The sequence below is a fragment of the Colobus angolensis genome, unplaced genomic scaffold (genome assembly GCF_000951035.1).
Source record: "Colobus angolensis palliatus isolate OR3802 unplaced genomic scaffold, Cang.pa_1.0 Scaffold298, whole genome shotgun sequence".
Lineage (NCBI taxonomy): Eukaryota > Metazoa > Chordata > Mammalia > Primates > Cercopithecidae > Colobus > Colobus angolensis.
In genome coordinates this window covers 350,638-360,597 of record NW_012116243.1, presented here as the reverse complement: position 1 = coordinate 360,597, position 9,960 = coordinate 350,638, and positions in this window count along the sequence as shown.

The window sequence follows — 9,960 nt, the reverse complement described above, 5'->3', positions numbered from 1 at the left end:
TCCAGCAGTTGCAAGGTACATAGTATAATGATTAAAAATTCTATTTACAATCGTATCCAAAAGAATAACATTTCTGGGGATAAATTTAACAAAGGAAGTGAAAGACTTGTATACTAAAAGCTAGAAAACATTGTTGAAATAAATTAAACAAGACCTAATGAAAAAACCACCCTTGTTCATGAATTAGATCTGATATTATTAAGATGACAATATTCCCCAAACTGATGTACAGATTTACTGCGATCCTTTTCCAAATTTTAATAGTGTTTTTTTCAGAAGTAGAAAAGATGATCCTCACATACGTATGGATTACAAGAGGCTTCATGTAACAAAAACAATATTAAATGAAAAACATAATTACTTAAAATGGCTTACTATAATAAATCATCAATTACGCAGAGAAATAACAGTAAGTATGAAGATTAACAAAATATAAAAGAGCACTGTACTTGTACAAAACCTAATAGATTGTAAAATACCTTTAAATAATTACTACATAATTCTAACTTGTCACTAGGCAATTATTTAAGGAAGAAAACTTTAAGGAAGAAAAATAATCTCAAGGAACACTCAGAAACATATGGATTGGTAAATTATGTTAAACACTAAGTGACGTATTATTTCATTAATATATTATTTCAAATTTTATATAATTATGTACACTCTATGAATGACATTCAATGCTGATACTAAACTTTAAATGACATATTATTTCATTAATATATTATTTCAAATTTTATATAATTATGTTCACTCTGAGTGACATTCAATGCTGACACTAAACTTTAAATGTCATATTATTTCATTAAAATATTATTTAAAACTTTACATCATTATGTACACTCTTTTATGGGTGATATTCAGTGCTAATACAAAAATCTGACACAGACCCTGACATAGAAAGTAAATAAATTGTACATATAATGTAAATGTCAAAATATTTAATCCAAAATTATATTAAATATCCCATTGCTTATATAGAGATTATGATATCACTTATTATATTCATTGAAGAAATAGTATTATTTCATAAATTAAATAACATATATTGTTATGTTCATTGAAAGAATAGTATTATTTCATAAATTAAATTTATAAATTAAAATAAAATATAACATATATAACATATATATGGTCTCATACACACTATGAGCTTCATGTCAGCTTGTGACTTTCAGGGTACTTTTCAGAAATTTGAGTGAAATTTCATAGTTATTTTCACAAAGGTTGTTGATGTTCATTAATCATAGTATTCTATAAACAATATTGATTTGATTATTATTGCCTGAATATTAATAACTATCAACTTTTTAATATCTGTTGTCTCTGGCCAATTTACTGAACATTCAATACATCTATAATCTTTGTAATCTAATTGCTCCTTTTCGTGTTGTTATTTAAATGTATTTTCAAGGGTGAATAATATATCTCTCCTCTTACGGTGATCAGACACTATATTCTGTGTCCTTATTACTGAATTGTCTGTATTTCTAAGTAATGTAAAGTAACATGAAAGTAATATATTACAATTTTTGATGTTATACGAATGCCTCTGATGTTCACCATTTCGTTGTGAATGGTCACACTCCTTTTCTCAGTTTATCGGTACTCTGTGCAGGAGTTTATTCAGTATCTTTTCAGAATATCTCAAATTAATTTTGTACTTCATTGTACTTACTAAAATTGAAATTATGTCTGTATATATAATTTTTTTAAACATCAGTAAGAATAATGCTAGATGTGGCATAAAACAAACTACAACGTTTCAGTAGATGTGTACAAGAGAGGTTTATATTTTATTCTCATAGTAGTCCAATACTGTTTTTCTTGTTCAGCAAGCTGTTTTCTTTTACCTGGTGAATCAGGAAACCAGAATCCTTCTACTTTGGCTTTCACTAGACTCTCCTTTTAGCTAAAAGCATGTCTTAGTTATACATGTCACTTCTATTCTCATAACAAGAATTCAATACGTGGTTCTACCTACATTCAAAGGACATGGGAATGGGGATAAGGAATAGAAAATACAGTTCCTGGATAGGCGGCTTCTTCTCAGCAGTAACTTTTTATAAAGAAATTAAAACATGGATAGCTAACAATTATCTCTACAAAAGTGACTGCCTGTCATTGCTGAAGCTATTTCATTTAGCATCAGATTCATTCCTACCTTAATCCCTCTTTCAAACAGAACATCACATAATTTGAGTGGTACTCAGAAACAGTGTAACCACAATTTGCTATTTGCTCTGGTATTGTATTGATAACATTTCTGTGAGATTTTCAACACAATATTTTCAGTGCCAGAGCAAAGGCAGAATCATTAAAGACATAATAAATACTTTTAGCTAGTATTAAATGTAGTTGATCTGGACAAGAAATAACATCTTCAGTTATTGAGTGACATAATGCTCTGTTATTCATTTTACACAAACCAACTACTAGCTTACCTTCACTGTTTATAAATCTTCATTAGTCTTAAATTCAAATAGCATTAATATTTTTTACATAAAAAAATCAATGCCTATTTCTTATAAACCAAAGCTCTGAATGAATAAAATCATTTTGTATCATTTCAATTGCTTTCTCTGTTATAATAGACTAGGAAGATGAACCATGTAAATTTGCATATAGATGAACTAAAATGGTTTCAGACACCTCTATGAGTGGGAGACAGAGTGAAAGTGAAACATTTAGATTCTGACAAATTTACCTTTGAGTATTTGAGACCTACTACTACTATGATACTTAAATAAAATAGTGGTCTTCAAACCTGGAACAGAATTGCCTGAAAACAGGCCTATCAACTATAGGTGGTCCGAAAAATATGGACTTTCATGAGATTTATAAATATAAACTTTGATTTTTTTATTCTCAAAGAACAAATTTGCCTTGGGTATTATACACTTGCAGTGATGATCTATTTAATATCTTGGTTTTAAATTGCTGCTTGTATCTGATTGTAAAAGCAAATTACTTGCATAAAAGAGAATATGAAGATTGAAGAAAACACAGTATGGCAGCTATGTTAATAATTAAAATTCTAAGCCCTTTAGTAGGTGATTATTGATTTCTAAACCATTGAATATAATGGAGCCCCTGGATGATTCATTTCTTAAGAAAGAAAGAGGGAAATGGAATGAAAATCAATGAGATATTTTAGTGACTACCGTGTGTTTACACATTTGCTAGCCCTGGAAGGAAACGGATTTTTTTCTGTATCTTTCTTGGTCTTAAGTAATTGAAAAGGTTTCAAATAAATAAGTTCGGAATATCTTAAATATTACAACTTGATTCTATATTTCTGTATTACATTTTCTGTGTCTAGTATCATTATTTACAGAAAACAGAAGATAGAGAAATGAAGAAAGGATGTAGTAGTCAATAAAGGGACCTTAAAGAAGAGTGAAAAAGATAAGTGGGTGAACTTTTCAAAGAATAAAAAAAGTCCATGGATTTTACTTTTTCAAAGATGTAGATGAAGATTTTACTTTTTCAAAGATGTACATGGTGTGTTGCCAGATTACTTTCAGTGTGAATTGCATCTGAAGGTAGAAATCTGGAAGGAGTGGAAGATTAAGTTGAGATCCATAAGAGAGTGTCAGATAGCAAAAGGTTCTTTTTTGCATTTTAAAATTTATTATGACAATAATGTGCATATTAATTGCACAAAACTGTGGAAAATGGAACTACAAGTAGTACTATATAAAACATTTCTAGTCACATCATAAGTATAACATTGTGGTGATTCTCAAACATCATAAAACATTTTTTAGGCCGATGTGGTGGCTCACACCTGTAATCCCAGCACTTTGAGAGGCCAAGGTGGATGGATCACGAGGTCAGGAGATTGAAACCATCCTGGCTAACACGGAGAAACCCTGTCTCTACTAAAAATACAAAAAATTAGCCAGGCGTGGTGGCAGGTGCCTGTAGTCCCAGCTACTCAGGAGGCTGAGGCAGGAGAATGGCATGAACCTGGGATGCGGAGCTTGCAGTGTGCCGAGATCGCGCCACTGTACTCCAGCCTGGGCAACAGAGCGAGACTCCATCTCAATGTGTGTATATATATATATTTATATATATGTATTTTGATATATATTTTGATATTTTAATATATATATTTTGATATATGTTTGATATATATTTTGATATATATTTGATATATATATATTACTCTGCCTTCCTCTGCCTCTCCCTTCTCCATTCCCCCTCTACCTTTTTTCTCTCTTTTTTCCTCCTTCTAGCCATTCTATATAGTGTTAAAAAGATTTTTCTCCAATTTATATTGTTTTATTTATTTGGATGGTCTTTGGAAAATAATAACTAGACAAGATATCTTGCATTGCAGAGGACCCTAAGAACCAATAGAATGACAGTGGCATACAGGATGAATTGGAGGGAGCAAGGGTCCACAAGTAGGGATATAAATGAAGCCTGGGTAAGTCACAAACGAGGGGCAAACTTTGTCTTTCTGACATACATACTACCACACTACTCCCTCTTTTCACACTACTTTTTACTAAACAAAGTTTTTTAACAGTAATTTTTTTCCTGTTTTCTATTTTACACAGTTCCTAACCTTTGTTTCTTTATTAATTTTATCATTTTCCCGTTTAGAAAAAAATGCAGCTCGCTTCCAGGTCTCATTTAATTTTACATAAACACTGTCTTTGAGGTTGAAGCAAACTTGACTAATTTTCAACGTGAAAATAAAATATAAAAACTGTTTTCAGAGTTATTTGTAAATAGGACTAGCATCAGAATCCTCCGAATCATCAGCCTCATCTATTTTGGAAAAATCAGATTCATCAAATGAATCTTCAGCCAACAACAACTGTGCGAGAACGATGTTAGCATCACACGTAGGAATGCTACGTTTTCTAGGATGTGACATTTTAAGCGATCGAGCATTACTGTATTATGTAAATGAAAATACCACTACTAAAAGCAGAATACTGTAAATAGAATGATATCTTTTGTTTCTAAAGTTAATATACTAGAGCGATGCAAAAATAATAATAGAAGCGAGCTATTTCTTAGCAAAGTTATCTCTGGGTAAACACCACAGCGGCAAGTGCTGCCACTAAGTATTCTCAGGGCAATTGGAAAGACGACCATTTAAACAAAAAGTACTGTGTGCCATGCAGTGTCGAATGTTTGGGAAACAAAGATAAATAAGGAGATGAATAAGAAAGTAAATAAGAAACAAAATTCATCCATAAACTATCCCATTTCCACAATTTCTTTCCTTACTGAATTTTGACTGCACCATCTCCTTAAAAAAAAAAAAAAAAACTAGAAAAGAAATATCTACTCTAAAACCAGATTTTTGAATTTTGTCAAACTCTTGCTTTTGACTGGTTCAAATCATTTTCAGCATGACTATCCAGACGCCCTGCTTCTGACTCTACTGTAGTCTCCCGAGACTTTACACTTCACGATTCCCATGTTAGAACAAAAAATGAGTATATTTTCTCACTTTGTCTATTTTATGCCTCATTGCTCCTGGCTTTTGTCCCCCAGAAATTCACTTTCCACCTTTTTAAAAAGTATTATTATTATTCTTCCCCAGGTCAGGAGACACCTCCTCCTGGCATCTTTATTGAATTCCAGATGGAGACAGGGTTTTTTTTTCCCCTGTGCTCTCATGGCACTTCTTTATATATGTCTCTATCCATTAATGACTATATAGACATTGCTCATTGATATTTCTGCCTATCACTCTATACTGAAGCTACTTGAGGACTGGGATCAGTCCTTCATCAGCAGCATTTTTGTGTCCCCATCCTTTAGCTCAGGAGCTGGCAAATTATCACAACTACTAAGCTGTGCTATTGTAGCATCAAAACAGCCACTGGCAATACGTACACCAATGACCATGGTTATGTTCCAATAAAACTTTATTTACTGTGCTAGGCATCAGGCCAGATTTGGTTTGCTGGCCATAGACTGCTGACCCCTACTCTAGCATGTTGTTAATTACGTAGGGTCAAATAAATGTTGTGGAGTGCATGAAGGAATGACTGAATCTTCCACTTGTTTTTGTGCTTAAATTCCAAGTGGATAAAATGCTTAGTACTTATTCCTTCTAGAATAGGCCTGTTACATAACTTCCTTCTCCACTAGACATTGGTGTCTCATCCTGGATTGCCAGAGAAGTATTTGGAGCACCTTCCTTTGTTAACAAGTTTCTTAGTATCTGCTGCCTGTGTAACAGCATTCTTTTCCGTATATCTTGCTTTTTTGTTGACTTTCTGACCATTTGTCATAAAGTCCCATTATCTCTCTGTTGATAACATCCTGCATTGCCCATGATTTAGCAATAAGGACTCCATATCTTCTGTGTGCCTGGCATTGTGAAGCAGAATTGGATCAGACATAGTCTCTTCGTCATGCCCCAAAGGTCATGTGTGTCAAATAGAATTACAATCAGTTGTGAGGAATGAAAAAACATATTCCATTCACTTAAACAATCATGGAGTTTGTTTTTCTCAAACATCAATAACAGTCTGGAACTGTGCCAGGTTACTGACATTTTTAAGGAGTCTAGTTCTTCCAATATTCTGTTTTATGCTCCTGAGGCAAGGCCTTTGTCCTCATGTTCACAAGAGAGATGCTGAAAATCGAAGCATCATATCCACATTCCAGAAAGGGAGAAAGAGGCTAGAATACTCATTCATTACTACACAAGCCTCGTGTGTGAAATTTGCATCACATAACCATTCCTAATCGAAAGGCAGATTGGGAAAGAGTGGTAGCATCCTTTCAACTTCTATGTTGAAAGACATCAGGAACAAAGGTTTAAATGGATATTGAGTGAATTTACCTGCAGTATGTGTCACATCATGCAGCCTCTAAATATTGTTTTGCGAGACTGAATGTTTTATTAGACTTGCAAATTCTTCTATAATCTCCAGCTTTGACTAAACAATTTTCAGAATTTTCTTAAACATCATAAAATTTAATGTAAATTCAAACTATTTCATGTGCAAATGATCATTTTGTGTTTCTAGCTCTCCCTTTCTTTAACATCTTCACTGTAAAATCTCTTGACATTGAAACAAATTTCTCCTACTTGATCTAAATATTAGTACATTTTGTGATAAAACTCTACATGGAGGAAAGTATATGTTATAATATTTGATATTTGAAGAGCAATTTATATTTTCAGAGTACTTTAAAATCACGTATCCATTAATCTTATTTGAATATTATATTGACCCACTTTTCCTTTCATTATGGATAAAAAGCTTTTAGTAGAGAACTGCAGTAATTGAATGTTATAGTTAAGGAGATGAAACATTTCACATTCACTTTTCTATAATAAAATCTATTGAAAAATAACATGGTTGGGATAAAGTAGAAGAGAAGCTAAAGGGCAAAGGGAAATTTTATTTTCTTTTAGGGCTAGAACACCATCCTTTCTATGATCTGCACAGATATTTTAAAATTTCTGTCTTAGAGATTTTATTTTTAGCTCTATACAGATGTATAAGAATTTAATGTTTAGAAAGGACTCATCAGATGGGGAATGATAAATAAATGCTAAGCAATATCCCTTCACTTTCAAGAAAGTTATCAAAGATGCTTGCAATTTATTATTAAAAATCTCAATGATAATTTTAATAAATCCATTTAACTAGTAAGGTTAAAGTTATAGTTAAGAGCAAGTTTTCAATTTTTTTTGTAATAACAAATATAACATTATGCATTGTTTCATCTGTGTAAACTCAAAAACCTACAAATAACATATGAATATATATTATGGACACTATCCAAAGGTTCCCTTCTTCCCTGGTAAGATTTTTAAAATTCCCTCCTTTTTTGAATCTCTCCTTCCTTGTTCTATACAGTTTTTTTTTAAATTATTATTATAGAGTCAGCCTGTGACCTTGAATCAACATCTTGTCTAAATGAAAAATAATCTCTGAAAATGAGGTCTCTGATTGTTCCTTCAGATTGTTGCAATCAACTTTGGTATTAATAAAACAAACTTCTCAGTAAGATTTAGTGGACTTGAAATTAATCTCCATCATTACTTGATCTCTTTTTAAATTTTGAAATAATTTTACACTTACAGAAAAGTTTCACAAATACACTTCACTAGCTTCCCCTTATATTGGTATGCTGCAAAATTATAGTATAGAGGCATAACTCATTTGATAGCACTCCACAGATAATGCATTTCTTTTTTACAAATTGAATGCTTATGACAACCCTATGTCAAGCAAGTCTTATCAGTGTCATTTTTCTAACAGCATGTGCTCACTTAATGTCTGGGTCATATTTTGTTAATACTCACAATATTTCAAATTTTATTATTATAACTGTTATGGTGATCTATGATTAGTGATCTCTGATGGTACTCTAGTAATTGTTTAGAGGTGCCATGAACCGCGACCGTATAAGATGAATAACTTCATAGATAAATGTGTTCTGACTGCTCTAATGGCTAGCCATTGTGCCATCTCTCTCCCTGTAATCTGACCACCATATTTCTGGAGACACAACAGTACTGAAATTAGGCCAATTAAAGATTATCCAACAGCCTCTAAGTGTTCAAGTGAAAACAGAGCCACACATGTCTCACTTTAAATCAAAAGTTAGAAATGATAAAGTTTAGTGAAGAAGGCATGTCAGAAAATGAGAGAGGCCAAAAGCTAGGTTTCTTATGCCAGTTAGCCATGTGTGAATGCAAAGAGAAAGTTATTGAAGTATATTAAAAATGCTACTCCAGTGAACACGTGAATGACAAGAAAGTGAAATAGTATTATTGCTCATATGGAAAAAGTCTGAGTGGTCTAAACAGAAGATCAAGCTGATGCGGGGCAGGCAAGCCCCAGAGTGGGCCTTAGGCTGTGAGTGTTCTTGGTTTTGCCCAGGAAAGAAATTAAGGACAAGCTGGAGGTAGAAGAATCAGCTTTATTAAAGCAGTAGTGTTACATTTCCTATGGTTATAGCTCTGTGACTGCTCCTGCAGAACGATGCTAACCCACAGGCACAGAGTAGCAGCTCAGGGCAGTTTTGCAGTGACATTTATAGCCACTTTTAACAATATGTAGATTAAGGGACAGTTTATGCAGCAATCTCCATGGAAAGGGTAGTAACTTTTGGACCATCATGTCATCGCCATGGAAAGGGGCAGTAACTATGAGTGTTGCCATGGCAATGGTAACCCGACAAGGCACACTTGTGGATGTGACTTATAGAAAACTGCTTCTGCCCCAGACCTGTTTTAGCTAGTCTTCAGTTTGGTCCAGTATTTGAGCCCTACCTCTCGAGTTGAGTCCCACCTCCCATATAATTCCAATCTTAGAGATTAGGTATTCCTCCTCAAACTTAAGGGTCTATTAAAGGGTGGAGGTCTGTCTTCTGTAACTGCTTTCTGCTGAGCTTATGGGCATAGGCCCTGCCTAGCACTGGAGAAGTAAAAATCTCTGGATACCTGATATAAAGAGCTCAGAAGCAGGATACATTTATTCTCCAGGTCAGTAGATGGGATGGGTTGGAAGACTTGTACCAGCATTGTCTTTACCTGGAACTGTTGTAGCCTAAAAGACACAAATTTTACTAAGAGGTTTAACAAGCAAGGGGCCCAAATTTAGTAACAACAAAATAGCTACCAAAGGTCCTAGGAGAGGAAAAAAACTAGGTGAGACATGTGAAGACTTTTTTTTATAGTTGACCAGATATAGGTGGGTTAGTGCCATGGTTATATCTATGCAATCAGGTAGCTTACTTGCAAATCCTTTGATTGTTAATCTTAACTTGTCCAAAGTTGTTAATATATGTCCAGCATATTTTATTAATCACTGCACAGACTCCCCTTTATTCAGTGATCTAGTTTGGCTGTGTCCCCACTCAAATCTCATCTTGACTTTCCACATGTTGTAGGAGGGACCTAGTGGGTGCTAATTGGATCATGAGGCAACTCTTTCCCATGCTGTACTTGTGATAGTGAGT